Raw genomic sequence first — 23,353 nt, 5'->3', positions numbered from 1 at the left:
CATCAAAGCAGTCAAAAAAAAAAAAAAAAAAAAAAGAAATACGGGAAGTAAAATTAGCAAATTTTTGAGCCCTGCCTTAACACAAGACTTTAAGACCTCAGCAGAAATATAAGGAGAAGCGAAATAATCTGTTATAATTCTTCTGTACTGGCAATATTAACAAAATCCAGAATAAATGTAAGCAAGACCAGAACCACAGTATTCCAAGCAAACCTCATCAGAGCAGATTGGGAAGGGAACTCTGCCAGCTGAACACGCCATGATCTCCAGAAGCACAGCATACACGCACTTTTGTATGACCTTCACAGAGACTGCCATAGGCTCTTCACCTTCAAAAATTCAACCAGTGCCTAAAGACAGAGATGACAGTGTTCACACTTCTTCTATGGTTGTTTCATAATGGAAGACCTTTAATTTACTTCACATTTTTTAGGCTTCTGTCACATTTATGAACCTTGTTCAGTTTGAATGAAGCAGGATGCAATTTGTTTTAAAACCCTCCATTTCCTGATCTGCTGCCATTTGAAACAAGGTACCTTCCATTTTGTATGGATGCAGACAGGTCTCATGAAGATCTGTTCCATTCTTCAAACCACCACCACTCCAATGAAACTCAGGTCTGCAACTCCTTGGTCCCAAAACGCAACCTGAGATCAAGCTGAAAATTTCTCATTTTGTTCAACTTTCAGTGCTTGCAAGTCTACAACAAGTCTTACAATAGCTGAGGTTCTCTCTCAAAAGTACTCATCAGCGGCAACCTCAGAACTACATCAAGATCTTCCCTTTCACTTGGAGGAGAAAAAAACCAAACCAAACCAAAACCAACTAGCCCCTAGCCCTGCGAAGGACATGTGTGAAGAGATCTTGAAACACACAGACCCTGAAGATTTTTTTTTTTTATAGGTGTATTTACTTAAATGAAATAAATAGCCTCAGAACATTTATTATCACATGATTTTCAAATTCCTCTCCTGAGCTTTAAGATGTGACATTGGTTTACATCTTTGTGGCTTTTAACACTGTAGTTTTGTAGCAGCAGGTTTAAGGTCTGATACATGCAGGCTGTATATGACTATTCATGCAATAAAAGTGAAAATAATCTAAGCTGCTCCAGTTAGAAGCTGTAATATCAGTAGAGGGAGCAGTCATTAAGTCCCAGATTCAAGGGCATCCCTTTGAGGAACTTCCATAAACTTTAACTGCAGGGGCAATAAACACAGACTGCCAGCTCACATTAACTGGAATAATAAACCAGTGAGGTGATTTCTCCATAATGCTTATCAAAATTTTATCTCAAGTAAATGATTTATAGTACCAGATTCTGTCAGGGCTGCTCCTCTTTCTGCCCCATGTAGTCAGACTATCCTTCTCTTAAGGAGAGATACCTTTCAAAAAGAGGAAGAGACAATCTTCCCTCAATTTGTCAATTGACATTCTTCAATAGGACATGATAAGATAATGTTGCAAACAGACATCGACTTTTAAAAGGTCTGTTTTCCCTCCTGAACCTAGACACAAAATAAATGAAGTGCCTGTTGATACTTCACTACCTGTGTCGATTCGCACAATGGTGTAAATATGCCCTTTCAGTGCTGTGCAGGTGCCAGGGCTTATTGGGTAACGGATCCCTTTCATTTGCACTTGAAAAGAAATGAGCCTTTGGAGTGTAATCATCTCCGTGTTTGTTTGTCACTCCTCCCTCTCTTTTCTATTTTGAGGGTTATAAAGGATGCAATGTGCTCCTCTTTTGCTCCATGGGCCAACAGACTTCTCACTGCTCTCCAGAAGAAGAGTGACAAAGACAGGGGATAAGAGAGAAAACTAAGAGACCTCTCATTGCCCACAGGATTTGGTTTCTTGCCAGAAGAGACCAAACTAAACTTCAGCTCCCCCCCACCACTACCTTTCTGCTACCAACAGGACACAGCGGCAGCTCCACCTTCATGTGCTACTGATCTGAAAACATGTAAGACACGCGAGAGGCTAATTCTGCATTTATAAGCAAGCAGCAGAGGTACCATTTTCTCTCTTAGGGATTCAATGCACGTGCATGTCTACATGAAAAGCGCATGTTTGTTTTTTCACCTTCTCCAGTGATCTGGCCATACTGAGATCAGAGACCACAGCCTGCTCATCCTGTCCTGCACACCTCCAGCACTGCTACAAGTTCTTCGAGAATTGTTTCATTCAGCTCAGAGATGGTGGCTTTTCAGGCAGAGAAGGGGAAATTATGCACAAGCAGTCTGTAAAATACTTCGCCAATTTAATCCCTGATTCTGAAAAACCCTAAGGTATTTGTCTTGACATTCAAATGGGCCACTGACTTCAACCGCAACACTGAACTGGAGATCACAGAGCACAGGACTGCATTTCCTCAATTTGTGCAACGCTCAAAACTCCAGATTATTTTGACAGGATCGCGGGGTGACCCAGGAATGCTCGCCCTCAGTAGCAGTTATGTAAATTTACCAAGCGTTAATCTTTTCTTGTCTAGGATGAAGCCTGTCATATGATGTTGCCACCAAAGCTACTTCTCCAAAGTAAACTCTGTAATTGGCACAAGCTGTCTAACAGCTTAGCCTGTTTATTTACATTTTTCTTTAATGACTTCTACATCTAAGATTCTATAGTCAAAGGAATAAAGAAAAAGCAAACAACAACAACAAAACAACCCTGAATTGCACTTCCCTATCCTCTCCTCCCCTGCCCACTGCACTTTACCATGAGGAGAAAGGAAAGCTCTATTTCAAAGCAGGAGAGAGAGCAACAGAGAGCTTAGGAGATATACCCATGGTCATGCAGATAGTCATTGCAGAAAGTAGCGTGAGAACTTGGATCTGAATACTGCTGCCCCCACTAATTAAAACATTCAAATGCCCACACTTTTTTTCCCCCTCTAATGTTCTTCGTTATTGACACTATATGTGAAGCTGCATTCAATAGCCCTTGTGGGTGGGCATAGGTCATTTTCTGCTTCTGCATATTCTGTTTTCCCCATGAGAGGCTTATGCAATATCCTGATGCTCAAACAATAACAGAGTCATGGAAAATGTGCTCTTGAATGAAAACTTAAGGAGGGGGATGGGAGGAGATGGAGAGTTTGTCCCATTATCCTCAAAAGTTTCAATTTAAACCAGCTGTACAATAAATAACTTCCTGCACTTTGCCACAAACACACTGAAAGGATACTCTCCGAAAATAAATATTTTTGGGTCAAGTGTGTATATCCACTATAATGATAATACTGTGAGCACTTCCTGCTAACTCAGCAACAGCCACATGGGATTCTGCACAACTTCACTGTTTCCGAACATTGTTCTGCTTTAGAACCAGGACCTGGTTTTCTACCTCTCGTGATACCATTTCAGCCTGGGCAAGTAGTTTCCCCCAATGCTAAGAGAGTGTGCTTCCCTAGAGAAACCTGTCTGCAACCTCTTGTACCTGTTCTGTGCCAGCAGTGAAGCCCAAGCTTTACTCCATGACCGTGGTACACATACATCCCTGCCCCACACGGATGCTCTCATGTGAAATTCAAGCTGAGGTCATCTTAGGTTTTTCCCTTCAATTGTGAAAGGGAGGGAACTGAATCAAGTCCCTTTCTCTCTCCTTCACCCAGCCACCTTTTTCACATAACTTGTAGGAAATAAGTTCCTTTCACCTCTCTATATCTTCTGAGAAATTTGGCTGCAAATAGCCAATGGGCTCAAAAGCTCTTGGAGGACATGGCAAAACACACATTTATACAAACAGCAAGAAAATGGGATTTGTGTGACTGTAAGAAAGTCAGCTAAAAATAAATACTTCATGACTCTTTATCATAAAATCAATGTGTTTTGCCATACAAAGAAACCACCACCAAAATTCACTAGCAAGATACCACAATGCACAGAAATTATGCAGAATTTGTATCTATTTTCAGATCATTTAAATAGTTAAGAATAAATCTACACATTTCCATTTATTAGATAATGCAAAGCATGGTTTGGGTTCTGTATTTCTGCATGGAACCACTCAAAGTATGGCCAGCTGTCACAGTCCTACCCCAAATCTCCTGATATTTCCTATCTTCCCCTAGAAGTTTCAATACCTACTGCAAGGTAACAATGGGGAAATAATCTGCTTTCATTCGAAAGAAAAGTTTCCAGTAACAATAGGAAAAGCTTGACAGTAGGCTAGGAAAAGCTTGAGAAATGTACCAGAAAAAAAACAAAACCAGAACTCCCCCAAAATGCAAATAAAAACAATATATACACACTATTAACAGGTATATAAACCCTAACATAAAGGTTTGTTTCTGTGTTTTTATAACTTGGGGATGACATGGCTCATTCAGGTGACTATCACAATAATTCATAACATATTTGGTTGGAAAAGTGGAGCTGTATTTCTTTTCTATCAAAACTTTTTGTGTTTGTTTTGAGATTTGCGGTCCAATTTTTCCAGCTGAGGCATCTGTAAAATGTGCCTGATGAAACAACCATGCAAAATATACGTCGCGTATCTAACCTGAATCTCTCTGTCAAGTGTTTGGGGCTTCAACAGCTTTACCTATGAGACACTGACTTATTCTCCTCCAAATCCTTTGTTACAGTTGAAGACTTTTATAAGACCCTTACATAGAGCTTCAATGCAAAATACCTGTCATGCTGGGGCAGATCAAATATCTTCTAGCTCCTGGGGATGGCAGGATGATGCTCTGCTAGAAGACATCAGGCACATATGACCTCTAATGACCCCAAATAGCTGTGCGAGCCCTGCACCTCAGAGGACACACTCCCTTTGGACTTCTTACCTTGATCCACAAAGCATGGCAATTTGTTGCTGATCCAGGCAGCTCAGCTGTTCAAGAAATCACAGTGAGGAAATGTACCATTAAATTACTTTTCCATACACGGATTATAGGTGCAGGTAGTCCATGCTGGGCTGGAAAAAATAGGAGTTCATTCCTTATAAGCTTTGTGCAGACAGCTTGTGTGAGTGTCGGGCAAGCACCAGACAAGCTAAGGTAAGAGAGCAAGGATGTTGCAATCAAAGCATCCTCCTTACCTGCTGTCACCCATTCTGTGGCCATGGAACCGTAGCACATAGTAAGTCTCTATCTAAATTGAGAGGTTTTTAAACCTATTGCTCACTATTTTTATCTTATGGAATTATTACAGAGGGAAAAAAGATATCTAGATTCTCTTCCCCTTCAAACTAAATGTTTGTACTGATTACCACCTTACCCTCCTTTGAAATCCAGCATTTAGACTATCTCCTTAAAGGAGCAGGTCACTAGCCACCCTGCTATGAATCTTGCTATACAAGTCAGATGCCTTTTTATGCCTTTTTTTTTTTAGAGCCTCCATAAGTAGAAAGTTCAACAAATGGCAGCTACAGAACTTGTCGGCATGAAGCGTAAAACTATTTAAACGGCACAGGGCTTTCAGTAACCTCACAAATGTCAACCTCTGCCCTCTTGCTCAGCTCCTGTTCTCCAATGCCACCATCGACATCCTCTGCAACCTGTTGCTCCATTAATTTTTCAACATTCAACCTCTCTCAACACTATCATAATGAGAATAGCTACTGGAGACTTTCCTGCTAATTCATTAATAATCATAACCCATCAGTTGTTGAGATGATTTGAAACAGCAAATTAAAAAACCTCCTTCATTTGTTTTTAGCAACTATCTCAGCATCACAGTTTGCCGTTTTTCTCCTGTACATGGGCCATTTATCTTTTCTGTTCAGTCAGGGGCAAAAAGTAGAAACAGAATAAGGCTCACGTCAGCATTGCCAAAGACGCAGGGAACAAAGTCACGGAAGTCCTGGGGTCTGACTGCTGCAGTGCAATGAGATCCAGGCTCCCGAAGCCCTACAAATTGATTCCTCTCAGATGAGAATCAGTGTGCTGGCACTTACAGTCCCCTGCCAGGGGTTTAGTACGATTATTTGGAATAAACCAGAGCCATCTCTGGGCAATCGCCAAGGCTTGGCCCTGCCTTAGCCCCAGCTGCCCAGCCCCTCCTGGCCTCTCCCAGCACCTGAGCCTCTCTGGGCGTGGGTCGCTGCACATCTGTACTGTCTGCACACGTACCACTCTGCTGGCTTTCCCCTGCAGTCTGCTTTTCCCATCTGAGGGGAATTTCCTACCAGTGGGGCCATTAAAACATTAACATTGACTTAGCCTGATGAAATCCTGATGGCAAAACGGACCGGGTTTGCTGGCAAAGCATGAGAAGATAAACAGACATAAAATAATCAGTGTAAAAAATCGTGCTTTTCATTCCCGTTTGATAAAGTCTGCAAAATCAACATATCAAATGCTCAGCAAAGCAAACATCTGCACACAACCAGGAGGAAGAACACACGTGGCTTTTTGCAGAATTTACCTTAGAGCATTGTAACAGAACTCACAAATACGACAGAAATCACTTCAAGACTTCACTTCATCACTTCACATCACACAAGAATCACTTCAAGGATATAAAAGATGATACATCCAACATGTTGGAAATAAAACCACAATAAAAAGTTAATCTAAGTTTAGTATTCCCTTTATCTCCCCCCCCCCCCATAGAATGTCCTGACATTTTTCCTCATTCATGCTTATAAACATCACCTTTAAAACCACTAAGGTCTGAATGTATTTTTTATCTCCTCCCTTGCCGAAACTGAAGGCTGAGGTAAAGCAGAAAGAAATGGTGATTATTAATTCACTGCCCCCCCACATAGTAGGATCAATCATCATCTCTGGATAAGAAGACATATTAGAGAAAGTGTGTGTGTGTGTATATATATACACACACATGCGCACACATATATATGGTAACAACTGGTTTTTCACTGTTAAAACTATTTGCTTTGAGACTGGAACATTCTGATCCTGGCAAAATGACGCAACTTATTAGTGGCAAGAAGTGACTCAGTGCCTTGCACTATTTTAGAAAGCCAGATGAGATGATCATTAGCTCTGCTACTTCAAATTCGCACACACTTCCAAATTCAAACTTTATTATGGGAAAAAGGAAAAAAAAATAGAAGTACAATGGAAAAAACCTTCAAAATAAACCCGTAAGAAAGTACAAAGAACACTACAGAGTTTTCAACTTGTTCTTCATAAAGTGACCAGAAATGAGAAAATACAAATACCCGATCAACTATATATTCTAATTAGCTCTTCTTTAAAAAAACAGATGTTTTTTAAAGATGCTAGATGTCAGATGCTAGATGTCAAAAAGAAAAAGCAGAGTTTACCAAAAATCTGAAGCTTTTCTCCATCCATAGCTCTTCTAATAAGCAAGAAAGAGATCAATTTAACCTAACTGTATCCATATTTCGTACAGTTATTTCCCTCTGCCAGATGCCCCAGCTCAGCACTAACTTTACCGCACCAGTAAGAATGAAGAGGTATCCTCAGAGGCCTCTTCTGCAGGATGCAGTTGTGTCTGAAATCCACGCAGCGTCACTGGCAGAGCACACGCTACATCAGGTCAAAAAGAACATCCCAATTGCTACCGTAGATTTGCAGAAGTAAAGACGGGAAGCTTTGCCCAGTCTTCAGTTCACTTTATTGTCAATCCTATTTCTCTGTACCCATAAACAGCAATAGTTTTGTCTGGTTAAGCAAATCTTCAGAGGAAGCATTTTACATTTTTTATGTATATATATAAAATACAGATAAATTTATATATGAAGGCTGTGTGATATAGTGGTCACAGCATTAGATAGAGCTAGAAGACTCAGCTTCCATTTTGAGCAGTATCATTTACATACACTGAAATGTGAATAAATTATCTCCTTTCTCACTTCATGCATCCCTGAAGAGGAACTCCCCATATCTACCTGCTTTGAAAATAAGACTTGCAAAGTGCTAAGACCAGGTGGGATCTGACACTCGGTGTCCAAGCCTTGTAGTGCAGCTCCCAGGCACCAGGTTTTGTTCACACAGTTTATGGACTGGTTTGTGCAGTGAAACAGGCTATGTTAAATAAAAGCAGTTTTAGCTGTAACAGCTATACATATACAGAGGCTTGTAAGCATTAATAAAGGATACAATGAAGTTCCATCCCTAAATTCTGAAAGTTTGTAGCACAGATTTAGCCTAAGAGCTATTAAAACATTGTGTCTTGTTTATTAAGAAAAAAAAAAGAAAAAAAAAGCAGAGGGCTTAACATTTGACGTTTATTAGAGAATACAAGAATGTCATAATAAGTCTGTGTCATCCTGAATCTCTCTGCCCTTATGTACACATTCAACACAGAGATGCAGGCATAACACCCAGAGAGATAGGACACTCCTTTCCACATTAACCTTTCTAGCAACAATTAAAAAATTCAGTTAAGCATTTCTTTGACAGCTATTACCAAAATTGCCATTTCTATGTGGATTTTAGAATCCAGTATAGATGGTTTGTGTTTTGAAGCCAGAGTAGACTACATAATCCTATAACTGCATGTGGTGAAGCTTTTGAGTTCATAATTGTGTCAACGTTATGTGCAAACTGTACTACAAAGTTGCTCGTTATCATGTTTGATAACTGTTTATGAAGAGATAAAAACCAAAGTGTACCTAGAGAGAAGGAAAAATTAGAGTAGGGGGATGAAGACAGAGATGGAAAAAACCCCAAACCCAAGGCGGGGGGGGGGGGGGAAGAGAGGATTATTGTCTTAAGTCATCTTCTGTATTGAAAGGAGATTGCAATCAGAAATCTGCCACTTACGCAACAAATTAGCCTGACTTTCAAAGGCATCCTTTAGCAGATGTGTGCCATGGAGTAATCAGTGCACCCATTACATGAAAAGCCATTTATTACAGGAAGCAGGATTAGACTGAATCAAGGAAACAAAACCGACTCTCCCTCAAAAACAAATTAATTAAAATCAGGCAATGTATGATTTCAGACAATATTTTCAACCTGAAGCATCATCAGGTATGAAATGTCGAGACTAATTGGAAGACTAGAATTCAGGGATATTTACATCATTTTTTTCCCAGTTTAAGCCAGAAGGTTTAGGAGTAAGCTGACGTGCTCCCTAGAAGAGACAAGGGGTGTGCTTTATGCCACCTTCAGTATCAGCCTCCCACTTCAGGGCTCCTGCATAAACACACTAATTCATTACACACTGTAAAAACTTGGTTTCTCAGCAACCAGGGAGGATGAGGGGTTTACTCTCCAGATCTGCAATCAGCTTTGACACATCACACCCCTTTCTGCTCCTCACATCTCCCCAGGGAAGGTCACCGGCTGAGGGCTGCCTGGGCCCTTCAAATGCGCTCGGCGAGCCACACATTCATGTACATACCCCAGAGCAAAATCGAACAGCACAGGGAAAAGGACTGAAATGTGACCACAGGCTCTATAAGTTGTGCACCATATCCTCCCCATTGACCATTAATTCTTCACTCCAGCTTTGCTGGACTGCAACCACCAACAAAGCTTTCCAGCACATACCACTTACCCCCACAAGATTACTGGCTCAAATACAAGATCACACATACGAGGGAAAACATTACTATCACCTAGTATTAAAACAGGAAAGCTTTTCACCTCATGCTCTAAAGCCCCTACTTTGGATCCACACTGTAGTAGAGAGGGTTAGCCTTCTGCCACCTTCTCCCCTTTCATTATCCACCTCTGCTGTCCAGCCTGGCAGCACAGCTTGTCTTTAGCTCCCTAAAACTTATCTGGGGACTAAGAAGCCACAGATTAGGAATGCAAAAGCACCCATCATTACAGGCAGAGAGGAAAAACAAAAACAAAACAAAAATACCAGGGACACGCTTTTGATTGTAGCATCTCATTCCATAGCTCAGCAGCAGCAGCCACCTAATGGTTAAAACAAATTTATGGGAAATGCCCCTCTCTCCCATTCCCAACTGCAGCACTGATTCACTGCATAACCCTGACCAGGTCATTTAACCTCTCCCTTCATTTTAATCAGCCATAATGGGAGGATGAAGATCTACATCACGTGAGGTCTGAAGAAGCTTCTTTAAAGCTAGAAGATGCTTTAGAAGCAACAGAAACACTACAAAGCACAAATGCATGGTAGTGAATCAGCTGCTATATAATAAAATATTTCTCTTTAAGAACAAAACAAAGATAAGATTTTAAAGTCATCTTTCTAAGAAGCAGCAAAAGAAGTGGACTCAGATTCTACCACATCATATTACATTGCTGGGATGCTCCAAAAATTAAGTTCACTAAACAGTGAGTTTACATCCCAAGGAAAACATTGTTCCAAAAATGCAAAGTCCTATAACAAATGTACCTTTATAACAGTGTTCAAATCTTCCAGATTCATTAAGGTTTTAATTCTAGCTTCTCTAATATATGTGCATTTTTGGCCATTCCTACTAATTCTTTGTGATTATTTGCTCAAGCATTCAGCAAATGCAGGTACTGAACATGGGAACACCACTCCTGCATGCCAAATATGCCCTAAAAATCCTAAACGGTTTAGCACAGACAAGCAAATACATAAGACTATGTAATATCAAGCTTTTGACCTGGTTTGGAAATGAACACCTCTTTTTCCAGCTGGTTTCTGTTCTTTCCATTTACACGGACAATGCCCTGCCCTCCCAGCTTTTAGCTTCTGTGGTTGAAGAACAGATACCAGTCATTCTCTGCTCCAGAAACCTACACACGCCCCCTTTTATTTAGCAATACATTGGAATGGAAGGATGAGCATCAATGGACAAACATCTCATCTATGCCACAGTGTCGTTCTGGCACTTCTAAAAACATTAAAAAGAACAGAGCCATGGTCTTAGCAGTTACTGTATGGATAGCCTATTCATGACTCTCACAAAAAGATAGATGAAATGCATCTCTAATCGATATGTTTTATTCTTTGCATTGCTGCCATTTTCTTGTGATTTACAATGCTGGTCATTCAGCCGTTGGCCGCAGGCATTCCCAGAACATCCAGTGTCTGAAATAAAGTACGGAACAGCTCCGTTTACCTTAAACTCCATTAAATCTATTACACTAAACAGACTGGAAGCAACAGAAAGCCTGTAGAAACACAGGTAAGAGCACTTAACTTTATTGTCAATGCAGAGATGAATTCATTCCAAAATTCACTAAATCTGGAGTGTATCCCTGTAATCAACTCCACCCTGCACGTGCAATGACACAGTGCTTGCCTGAAAGCCTCGCTCTGGAACATTTTGCTTACTCATACGCATACTGCACCAGGACCCCTCGTCTTTATAAAGTATACACACTGCAACCTGACCTCTTGCCAAGAGTGGATTTTGCGTGCTATACTGGCTGATTATACATTTTTAACAATTCAGTTTCTCAGTCCCAGTTAAGAGGGAAATTTCATTGTCTCAAGTGTTTTCTTGCACTGGCCTCTGCAAACAAGCATCTAAAGTATCATCTAGTAGTCATAAAAATCATGACACTCCAACTCCTGTCCCTAACCTATTCGCTCTCCTAACAGCGAAGCAGCAATTGGTCTGGACAAGAGCCCGTCTAATTTGCTAGCACCAAGTCCCATGTCAGGAAAAAAATGGATTTTGTTTTATTTTTTTGCTGTTCACTCCCTTAATGGCTCTCATTAATTGCCAGGGTCCACCTTTCAAGTAAGCAGCTCTGGTGTTTAACAACATACACAATTAGCTGGCCCTGTTACTGTTTATCTCAGAGGCAGGGACGGAAATTTCCAAGTGCACGGTGTCTGCCATGCCCATTAGAAGGAAGAGCAAGGACATTAGTCTTTGTGACATATGGTATTCAGATGCACCCCACTGACACAGAACATAAATGGCCTTGGGGCACTGATGGCGAACACGTAACTCCTGAAGCCATCATGGTCCAACTGTCCACCCATTTATCATTGTATTACAAAAGCCATGTGTATTCACTCACTTCTGTTAACTATCAATTCAAAGGGGGCCGGCATGTCACTACGAAAGGGACAGTCAATAAAACTGTCAGTGCACTCCAAAGCTTTTTCCATGCTGAGCGCTTTGTTGCACACCGAGTTTTCTCGTTAGGTAGAAATCACCAGAAGAAATTCTGCGTGCCTGCCCCTCTCTCCCCACCTGCAAACATACATCTGGGAGCAAGCATTAGAACTTTATTGGAGGCAATGAAAAATGAAAGCCAAATGAAATTTTCACCTCTCATTTTGCTTTCATGCTTTGCAAGTCCTCTCAAATTTCTTGTAATACTGCAAATGAAAATAGATGCAAATGCAAGCAGAGGAACTAGTAAATAATCGACTGTCTGATTACCGTTGTCTGCTCCGATGTAGAGCTCATTTGATAATTATAAGGAACTGCAAATAAGCTATGCAGCTCTATGAATGAATTTAAAATCAACACTTGTGGGGGGGGAGGTAATACACTGGATCACATTTTCTACACCATTGTCCCTTTTGACTGCCTCTCTTATTTTGAGCTTAATATATCTACTGCTTCACTTATTTTGAGCTTAATAGAGACACCCAAGTCAGAGATGAATGTTTTGGCTGCTGCATTTAAGAAACATGAATATCTTGCAGTAGTATCCTAGCACGGCTCATAAAATACAGGTCTTGTATTTCTTGTTTATCTTAATCTACACCTTCACAAGACCAATTTCCTTTCAGCTACATACAAAAACAAGTGGTGTCATTGAGATGGGAAAATGGCGTATGTCCAGCTGCAAAATTACTTAAAAGATGCATTTAACATTGCCCCTAAACCAAAACAATATCCCTTGTTACTGACAACAACAGACAGTGGAAAAGAGAAATCAAATAATGGAGGAGGAAAAGATTAGAAGGTGAAAGATGAAGAAGATGTTATGCTCACTAAAACATACAAATATTCTTTCTCTCTGTAGGGATGTGGAGCCCTATTGGAAGGCCCTCTGCATCTGTTCTCCTAGGTATCTTTCATTGAAGCCAACAGAAATTAAACATGGGGGCTAACTAAGGCCCCTCATGCAGGCAACCGATTGCAACACCAAGACAAGGTGTGCCTCTATCTCTAGATCTGTAGGCCTGGGTCTTCTGAAGTCACCGAACCTGTGCAAAGCAATTGAAGAATGGTTCCCAAGAGCTACTTTCTGAACACCGCTGGCTATTTTTAACACTAGTTTGTAAGGACAAGAGAGAACTACATTAATATGACTATAGAATTGAATAACAATATTTTTAAACTCCCCTTAGGCCAATAAAGGGCTGTCACTAGGAGGGAAAAAACCGATTCCAGTTGAAACATCTTCCCTCCCATGCTCAGTGTTTATGCAAGATGTAATACATTAATAATTAAAAAACTACAGTAGTTATGATTCCTGCCTGTTTCTATCTTTCCTTTCCAGCCACCCTAAAAAACAGTCTCACATAGGCAGGTAAGAATTCACAAATGATTCCATAACCAGTCCACCAAGCCATTTTGTTAGAGAGGCTGAAGGGCCAAGAATCCTAAGTTTTAAGTGGTCAAACAGCAAGTATGGGGAAAAAAAAAATAATGCTGGTTACTTCTATGACAGTATTTTAACATTTTACATTAGGTAAAAAGAATGGAGTGGAACCGTAAGTTCTTGCACATGAGTTTATCCAAGAGGAAAAAGCAAACAAACAAAAAATCAGAAAGTTAAATACCAAACACTGAAAGTAATGGAAAAAACAAGTTTAACTCCAGTTCACATAAAAACAGAGAAAAAGAAAAGCAAAGTTATTGTGATAACATACGCAAACAGATTTAGATTTAGAAAATGGGGCATTTTAGCATTCAAATCCTCCTTGCTTCTGTTAGACTGAACCTGAAGAGATGCTAAGTATTTAAAGGCCTGAATTTGGAAAAATACTATGCAAATGCCCAAGATACAAGCACACAAGTAATCATTTCTGCTGGCTCATGCAACTGCTTGGATTTCCAAATAGAGGATATCACAGCCAGGACTAAAACCAATTGCTTTTGCTGCAAGGTGCAAAGACTGTCCCAGATCTCCATTACAATTAGCAATGGCATGTACAACCATACCCTTGGTGATGAAAACATATCCACACAACAGAGGTAACATTACTTGTAGTATGTAAGATGTACATTATGCTCAGTTATCACATATAAACCTAAACAAAAAAGTATCCAATACCTAAATAAAATATCTTTGCAGACTGATTTGGTTATTTCCAGTACTTCACTGCTAACTCTCCTCCACTCAGTGTCCAAGCCTACAACTGAACTGAACAGAAATGCTAACATTTTTCAATCACTAAGAACAGGACTTAGCTACTCTCTTCTTTCCTAGATTTCTTTTTGAGGAGGTAGATCTGCAAGACAGTATGAAATGTATAAAACTGAAAGTGATTCTCATGGCATCCCATAAAAATCAAATCTGGGTATCAGTGCTATTTTCCAAATGTGAGATTACAGGGGCACAAACACAGAGAACTGGGATGCCTTAAGCCAGGTCTCCTCATAGGCTAACAGCAAAGCTGACATAAGACTATAAGAAAATACCTGCCAGGTAGCTGGGAGGCTGCAATGACATCTTCTATAGCATTTTCTTTTCAACTCTTGTCACCTCTACTAGAGGATGGCATCTTACAAGCAGCTTATGTTGTTTAGCGGTATTAAACGCAGTTGTCTAATTGCCATGTCATAAAGCTGTACCTGACCATGACTCTATTGCCAAAAGGTAACATAGATGACAATCATCCCTACATTTGACAGTCTAATTAATCCAAATTTCATAGATGTTGAAAGACAGAGGAGGACTCTTCCTCTTCTTTGGAAGTTACACAAACAGTTTTACTGTAGTTCGTGTTCACAGGCATCGTTCAGAGTGGGGAACCTGTCAGAGGAGGAGGAAGCAAGGGGCAGGGGGGCGGGGAAGGAAGAAACTTTTCCCTTCAGTAGGCCACTGGAATTTATTTAAAACCCCATAAAATTAACACAGATTTCGTCATATATTTAAAACTCATATTGTCTCAGAAAAATAAAATTAAAATGTCTTTTTACATTTGTTTAGAGCAAGTCTGAGCTGCAAGCATGGGAACATTTCTTCTACAAATCTAAGACTTCACCTTCTCCAGTAAATGACCCAGGGGACCAGATTATAGTATTATAGTCTGGATGTAGATCAAACATTTTCACAACCCATGGACAAATCTTTGTTTGTTCAAGGCTTTACTCGTGCATCGGAAAAGGCTTTGGAGCAGCATTTCGACATTATTTAGAAGACAAGGTCTTATCTTCAAAAAATGGGTAAATCACTTACAAACTCAAAATGTAACTGTGTAGGTTTGCAGAATGAGGATATCTACCCTAAATATAGAGTAGGAAAGACCGGGTAAAAAAGTTTTTACTCTTTTAATATTAACAAAATCGAGAGAGCTTTACATAAAGATGAATACAAAGTGGGAGGACTACAAATGCCTTTGGCTAGACAGCTTATGAAACTACTTGTGTTTCCTGAGCTTCAGTATACCTGATTTTTTTCCCTTAAACATTTCTCAAGGTCTTGAATGAATTTAATCCATTCATTTTACTGGGCTGGACTGAGTAGTTTTACCAAGTTCTGCTAATTTTCCATAGAGCAGCTTCACAGAGGACAAAAGTGCCACAGCCCAGCTCTGGCAGCCCAGCCAGGTGCTAATGCACATGGTGCCTGCACAAGGATGGCTCTGCACTTCAGCGGCACTCCAGACACACTGGAAATAGTTTACAAAAATTAATAATAATAAATACGGAGATGTCCCACAAGACAAGGTGCATATCCTGATAGCAGTCTACTATTTATGCAGCCCTAGAGTATCACAGAGGTGAAGCTGAAAGCTGCACATGGACAGCACTGCCAGAGAAAAGTGGGATTGTGACTGACACAGCGACAACCTAGTCTTCACAAAGAAATGGAAAGCACATGTGTCCTTTCAGAACTCCACATTCAGTCACATTTAACAATGGCGACTGCAAAAAATACAACCGCAAACAGTTTGCCCGCTGACGAATCAGTACCAAAGCCCTGGAAAATCCTACAAATAGTGGCAAGGTCTTTTCGTGCTAAATAACATGTCTGTGGTGGAGATGAATCCAGTTCAAGGGTGATTAGAAGCAGGAAGTAATAAAGAAGGAGAGTCAGCATCAGACTCAGTAGAAAGTCTTTAACACCCAATTATCATAACTATAAACAGCAGGAAAAAGTTTTAAAATTTATTGAAATCAGGCTAGCAGTGCATGCATCCCATCTAGGTATTTTTTTCTATGAAACTCCCTAGCATATCAATCAGCTTTAAGGAATGACTAATACATTTTAATATTGCTTTTGAAGTTCATATTAAAGCATTTTACAGCAGGAACTATTAGGCTTGATATTTATTTGCCATAACAAGGTTAATGAGTATTCATTACTTTATTAATTTGAAGACAGCAGAACTGATGGGAAACAAATATTAGAAAATATCATTAATAAACACTCAGTATACACCAGATTTTGAAGCTCTACCTTCTCCTTGCAAAGGGAGGGAGTCCTAAAAATGTCTGAACTCCAATCCTAACTTCACTTGCCATTATGGTTACAACTGGATCAAGTAGAAAGGACTGTTCCTTTACCACCCTAAACTACACGTGAGTATAAAAATTACACTAAAAGACAAGAGTTGTGAAAATATGCTCGTATCACAGCACGTTAAGCCGAGCTGCCACCTATCAAAATGAGAAACTGCAGAATTCAGAAAGCCTTTTTGCATCAGCGTGAGGAAATCACATTTACAGAGAAGGGATCCCATAGGTAAAAACTTATGATGCTTTAGGACTGAAGAATAACTACAAATGTGGGTAGGTCATTTGTGGGCTACCCAGCAACATTCAAATGACTGAAAAGCTACAGAGTACTTTTGTGGATCTTGACCAAAAGGTACCATTACAAAACACTCGTACTCCCCTAGCCTCCAGCCATGAAAACCAAGACATAAATCCAGTTTCCAGCAAAGGCGTCAACAAGCCTCTTTATTACCAATAAAATTGTTAGTAGCAAACATATAAACATATTTCTAAACTATTTCCTTATTTTAAGTCAAGTGCTGTTGACGGTAATTATTCAATCCTAAAATCTATTTTTGCCTTGGCTGAAAAAATAAAGCTGGAGCTAAAACCAAACCAAAACAAAACACTTAAATTCCAGCCTTGCAATAAACATGGATTTCTTCTCTATTATAGTGTGCGGGTTTTGATCATGCAAGTACCACCAGAAGAAAAAACCTTGACTCAATTCTGTACTTGACTCACAGGCAACTGTAGTACAGGCAGGGCTAGTAGCATCAGCTTTAAAGTGGCCCAACACTTTCCATGATACAGCTCACTTTAAGCTGCATCAGCAACATTTGATTCTTCATTATTTGGCCTGAGATTATGTATATGGGTGGCTGAATGCTCACTGTGCAGGATGACAGAGAAACACATTATTTTACCCATGTGAAAAACAGAATCTACCTTCTCATAACTCTTGTTGCAGATCATGAGTTTGGAGGGGGCTACGGTATCAGAGACATGTCATTTGCTGTCGCTGTAACAAGATCCCCCAAACTGGCCAAGTTATAAGATAATGAGAGTATAGTACTTCAAAATTACTACTAGAGAGACCCATTAAAATATTCAACACTGGTGCTAAGATCTCACCCATGCCTGACTTGCTCCAGAGCATGGAATTAAACTACACAAGGTGCCCCAAAAGATTAAAGCTTTGGTGGGCAAGGTAAATCTTGGACTATACATTAAAGTGGAATTTGCTTCCCTCTCCATCCTGACCCCTTACCACAGTCAGTTATGGAAAGCACATAAAAGGACAACCATTTTCTTTATCTGGGAGAAAATGGTGGGGAAAGCTTAAAGAGAATGACACAAGAACAAAGACAGGAGAATTGCTGCAAGGCAAAAGAGGGATGGATACTGGCATTACAAGAGATACAAGAGAGGAGGAGGAACAGGACCTAGAACACAGGAGATAAGAAACAAAAGAAATGAGGGAACGCCGACGTGGTAGGGAGCTGTGGCGTCATTCAGGAGGAGTACAATGGCCAGGGACAGAAAAATCAGACTTCTGTCCCCACTTGCTCAGGGCAAGGGAGCAAAAATGAGAGGCAGTGGAGGCTAGCAATGAAGCAGGGATGGACAGAGTTCACGTGAGACATGAGAGCAAAGGAGATCCTGAGCAGAGCCTTGGATACCTTAGTCCAGCAACTCCTCCCGTCTCACGAAGCTGCCTGCTGCCAGGGCTGGGGCACAGAGAAAGCAACAACAAGCAGAAAGGACTTCACCAGCTCAGCTGGCAGAAGTTTGCATTCACTGTTTAGGCACCTTCAATGCCTGAACGAAGCTCTAGCCTCATTTTAGTTCCATATCAAACCTGCAAAATTCATCGTTAATAAAACACCTGTGAAGTTCAGTTTAGACAACACAACCAAACAAATCCGCAAACTTGGGGTGGCCACAGAAGTCAATTTAGAAGTTAGCAGAGAAAGCAATAAATAGGTTGTGATTCAAGACATCAGGACATCTGAACTCTCTCCTCTGCTTGCTGCGTGATCTCCGACAAGTAACGCCACTCATGCTCTCAGTACCTCTGTTTCCTTACGATTTCCTCCCACAGAGGACATTTTGAGAGCTATGCATGAAAGAAGAGCACAAGGATACTGAATAGGATCTCATCGTTCAGGCTGATATCAAAACACATGTGAAAAAGGGAGTCACATGAGAAAGTGAGAGAATTGAGGTTCTTAAGGTTGAAGTCAGCAGGTAAAAATTAATCATGTTTAAAACATGTAACATATTTGATAGTATATGGACTCCAACTACTGTACATGTCAGAATTCCTTTGAGTGACAGAAAATTTACAGCCCTACGTATTTTCCTTTGGGTAGCTGATTATTTCTTCTGACATTCACACAGTTTTATTTCCCTTTTGCACTGAAGAAGAGGCACCTGCGTTTCTTCAGTCATTTATAATATTCAGATTCTGCTTTTGAACTTTCCTGTGCCCCAGTTTCTTGTCATCACTGCTTAGTTATCAGCACAGGGAAGCAAGCAAGTAGCTTTCTCTCTTCCCTCAGGCAATACCATTGCTGCGCTTTGATTTGCGTCACAGAGACAAAAAAAGTAGAACAGCTGCAGCCCTTAATTGCAGAAACCACGTATGCGAAGTTGCAGCTCTGTTTCACTGTTGCTCTTCCAGCTAGAAAAATTATTAAAGGCCCAGTCCTGCTTGCCCAAAAACATGTTTACCCGGCCATACACCAGAACAGTATACAACTTTCAGAGACAGTGAAATACGGTAAAAAATTAAAAATATCAATAGTTTGAAGTAGAATAAAGGCAAGTTTAAGAAACACGGACTCCTATACCAGGTTAATCACCTGAGTGCTTCCCATAAGTGTGTTAAGGCAGCAAAACTATCATTGCTTGTTCCTGTTCTCCAGCCCTCTCCTCAGAGAGGTTGAATGGGCACAGGCAATTTATTCTGTTTGCTGAAGTGGGTTACTGTAGTGGGAAGGGTCAAGTGCCTTGGTTATTGATTAGGTGTAAGTAGCACGTTTATGTTAATAAATACAAGATCAAATACAAGATCTGGGGACATCTTGCCCCAGATTTGAGCCATAACTCTCTTTCACAAATACATACCCTTCTCTACACATCCATACATGCGTTCCCACAACAAAACCAAGACTGCTTTCCGTTACACGGGCGTGGGACTGAGGAGCTTGCCTTGTTGGGAACTCCCAAACAGTGAAAGCTGTCACTGTGATCCAGCCCCAGCCAGGAAAACAATGACTATGGCCAGACCAATACTCATTTGGACTGGAAAACACACACACAAGTTTATCACCTTAAGCTTCAGCATATAATACTTTTTTCCTAATGAAACATTTTATTTCAGATGTATAGCCCCACTGGTTTTGAATGGCTGTTTTTGAGGTTTTCATGAAGACATTGATCTGTTTACATACTGTCCAAGTTATCAGATGGTCCCACAGAGTATTTTAAGATGTAGTTTGTTTATTATGTAGCACGTTATAAAGACAATTTTATATTGAGAAGCGTCATCATCTAATGATGATGATCTTTTGCTTCTAAAGAAAAGAAAAAAGCAATTCTGAAATGGATAATGCACTAATACATTAATATTTGAGAAAAAGGAGTGACGATAAGGTGTGTGTGCAGGGCTTTTTCTTTAAGCAATACCGGATGCTCATCTGATCAAACTTAAAAGCATGTTTAAGAATATTTTTCCATATAGAAGCAAAAATGAAGTATAGAAGGCACCCAACACACTAAGAAAGAGAGGACCTTCAATTAGCATCATAAACAACATATTGATTTATTACATTAGCAAGAAAGCTTGCAGTACCGCAAACTCTCAGCAAGTCACTAGACAAATTCAGATGCAAAACGCGTTCAGACTGTGTGCTCAAGAGTAAGTTACACCTGCACTAGCCACGTGCTGGTGATGCAACAGCTGGATAAATCCACTCCCCCATCCAACCTCCACCAGCTGACTCAAGAGCAGCAACGAGCCTGAGAAATTTTTCATTATACTCTAATCAATATGCATGTTACTGATGCTTACACAGCCCTGCTTTCATGAGGAAAAAAGCCTAAAATAAAAATGTCTTAATTTAAAAGAGTACCCTGTCCTAGTTGTATTTACAGTGCTGCAGAAGTGTAAGGTTTGGATTACTAGTGTGGATTATTCACCACCAAATTCCTAGGAAAATGCAAGCTCTAAAAGGCTTTGCTTGCTTCAACTTCTTGAGCAAAAGGTAAATCTCTTCTAGACAACTTTGCAGTCTTGTTTAAAAATGTTTTGATGCTGCTGAAATTTGTCTTTTACAAAAACCACACTTACTACCTTTAAAAAAAAAAAATCACCCTTGAAGCACTGTTTCATTGGTTCGAAGAACAAACATCCAGTAATATAAAAATAACTCACTAAGATATGGTATTGCTGGAATTTCCATAATTATTTTCTCTGCGTTACTTGTTTGTACTGGGTGAGCATGCTGCAGGTTCTCGTCTTTACTGTCTTGTTTTCAGCAAGTCCAGCCTTCTTTTGAGGAGAGCTCAATTCTGCCATTAGTGCACCATGGTCAGTCAGAAATACAGTTTTTTCCATATTCAAGGGCATTGTTTAAACATACCAAATAGCTTTGGCTTAAAGCATAGATCTGTCCATTTTTTATGAGTACTCATTTTTGTGCCTCACAATCAAGCTATTTGCTCTAAGGGGTTACCATGACTTCTGCCCACGAACATGCTTTGTTCCTGAATCTCCCTCCAGAAAATAGGAAGCAGCAGCCTGACAGAAGAAAGGGAAAGACAATGGCAGAAACCTCTGTATCGGAGCTATTCTCACACATTTGCTGTCAGGTCTAGAATGTACTTTTGGGCTCACAGTTGCTGACTTATTCTAATCAAGTTTGTCACGGGAAATTCTGACAGACATGGAGGATAACAATGTTTTCCACCTACAGTGAAATGTTCCAAAAGGCAAGATGCCTGGTGGTTCATTTTCTCCTGTTGGTAAATATGCATACAGCCTGTCTTTTGTTTTTCACTTGGGTGATATTTAAAGTATTTTTAGAGGCAACCACCAGCTAGACCAGACATTCTTCTTTTCCTGAAATATTAGCTCTGTTTTATGGTCTCTGAAGCATCCTTACTTTCCCTGTCTACCCTCCAAACACAACTCAGTTCTGCTGATTTGCTTGATCAGAGCTCTTCCCCACACCTTCAGGGACGCTCACAGTTCTACACAGCCCATCTCGGCCTTTGACTACCAAAGCAATATTTCAGTGAGTAGTGTCACCTAGACACCCCACCTTCTGGTCTTATCTGGACAGAAGAGAAAACAATATGATGGTATCTCTACTGATCACAGATTTATGGACAAGAGAGATGGTCCCGGACCTATGGGACCACGTGCGGAAAAATGGGCCTGTTCTCAAACACAACTAGCAAGAAGAGATAGGTAACAGGACAAGTTCATTCCTCCATGGGCAGTGAAAAATCTTACAGCAAGGACAAACCTGACTATGAAGAGTGCTGGCTGAATTCCATGTCTATCTTTCAGATGAGTACCTAATGTACCTTGATTTCATTCAAGTTTAGTAAAAGCATCACAGAAGAACAAGGTGTGCATGCTGGAAAGGCACCAAATGGTGACATGTTTGTACTGCTGTTTGGCTAGAACAATACAACATTTATCAAAAGTTAAACATTTACTCAAAACAGGGCTTCTGAACACTTTCTGTCACAGTGTAAATTGCTGAAATACAGCATGAAGTTCCATACAGAGAAGCACACACAATGGAAGAGGTTAAACAATCCTGCTAACTTGACCCAATCCTTTTCTTTGTTTTGTTTTTTCTTTTTTTGTGAGCATGCGGAGAGTGGGATAGGACTATTCCATGTTTGTCTTCAGGAAGATAATAAATTACAATAGCATTTTTTCCTCTTTGATTGCACCTTGATCTAACTTAGTTAAGGAGAAAAAAAATAACAAAGATGGTGGTACAACAAAGAAAGTAATTGACTTAGGCTTTGTTAACCCTGTGGCCTTGTTCCAGTTTCAGCTTTTGTGTCTAGCTGCTTAAACAGAAAGGAAGAGCCAGAAAAAAATTACACAGTCAAAACAATTGTTTGTACAGCACATATCATACAGCTTCAACCAAATTATCCTCCTTCTGGACAACGAGGAATTTGCCCTAGGGCAGCATACTGTGACTTGGGCACCAACAGCTTAAGGTCCTGGGATAAAAAACCCTCTACTCCCACTTCTCAGTTTAGAAGGGCAATGGCCTGTCCCAAGGAGGGGGTCATCAGGCAGCTCTGCCACACAAAATCTTACCAGCTTTTTTCTAGCACACAAATTTTTAAGACTGCTATTGCTTTAACACTGTATTGTCAGTTGAGTGACGCTGATTTTCGAGAGTGCTATAGCAAGCACTCAAGGAATTTAGCCTTAGCTTTACTTGAGCCAATTCTTGAGACACATATGCTCCCAGCCTCCAGAGGCAAGGGGTTGGCCTGAAGTCTCTGGGGAAAAAAAAAAAAAAAGAAAAAAAAAAAAAAAAGGCTGTAACTTGCATACTCCTTCTTACCACCACTGCTCCAATGTTTATGTATTTATATACAAAAACAATATACATGGACAAGTCATCTTAGACTTCTCCAGTGAGAAAAATGACACAAAAGCATCTCCCACCCCCCAGATGGTACAACTTGGCAGAGGGATAACCGTAACTGAGATGAGCATACAGCTGAAGAGTTTTTCCAAACATACTGGTTGTCCTGCCCTACTGCCAATGGTGTGTTTCTCCCTTTGAATTGTCATCTGATGAAGACAAGAATGAATTAGTCCATCCACAGA

The 23,353-nt window shown here is 40.2% G+C and overlaps 1 protein-coding gene across 5 annotated transcripts in view; it reads right to left on the bottom strand.

Moving 5' to 3' along the window:
* Positions 1–23,353, bottom strand: part of PDE3A (phosphodiesterase 3A) — a 268,394-nt gene that overhangs the window by 191,271 nt on the left and 53,770 nt on the right. The window lies entirely within an intron of this gene.

This window comes from Mycteria americana, chromosome 1 (genome assembly GCF_035582795.1).
Source record: "Mycteria americana isolate JAX WOST 10 ecotype Jacksonville Zoo and Gardens chromosome 1, USCA_MyAme_1.0, whole genome shotgun sequence".
Classification (NCBI taxonomy): Eukaryota; Metazoa; Chordata; class Aves; order Ciconiiformes; family Ciconiidae; genus Mycteria; species Mycteria americana.
Note: the sequence above shows the minus strand (reverse complement) of the source record. Positions and strands in the feature narration are given on the sequence as shown.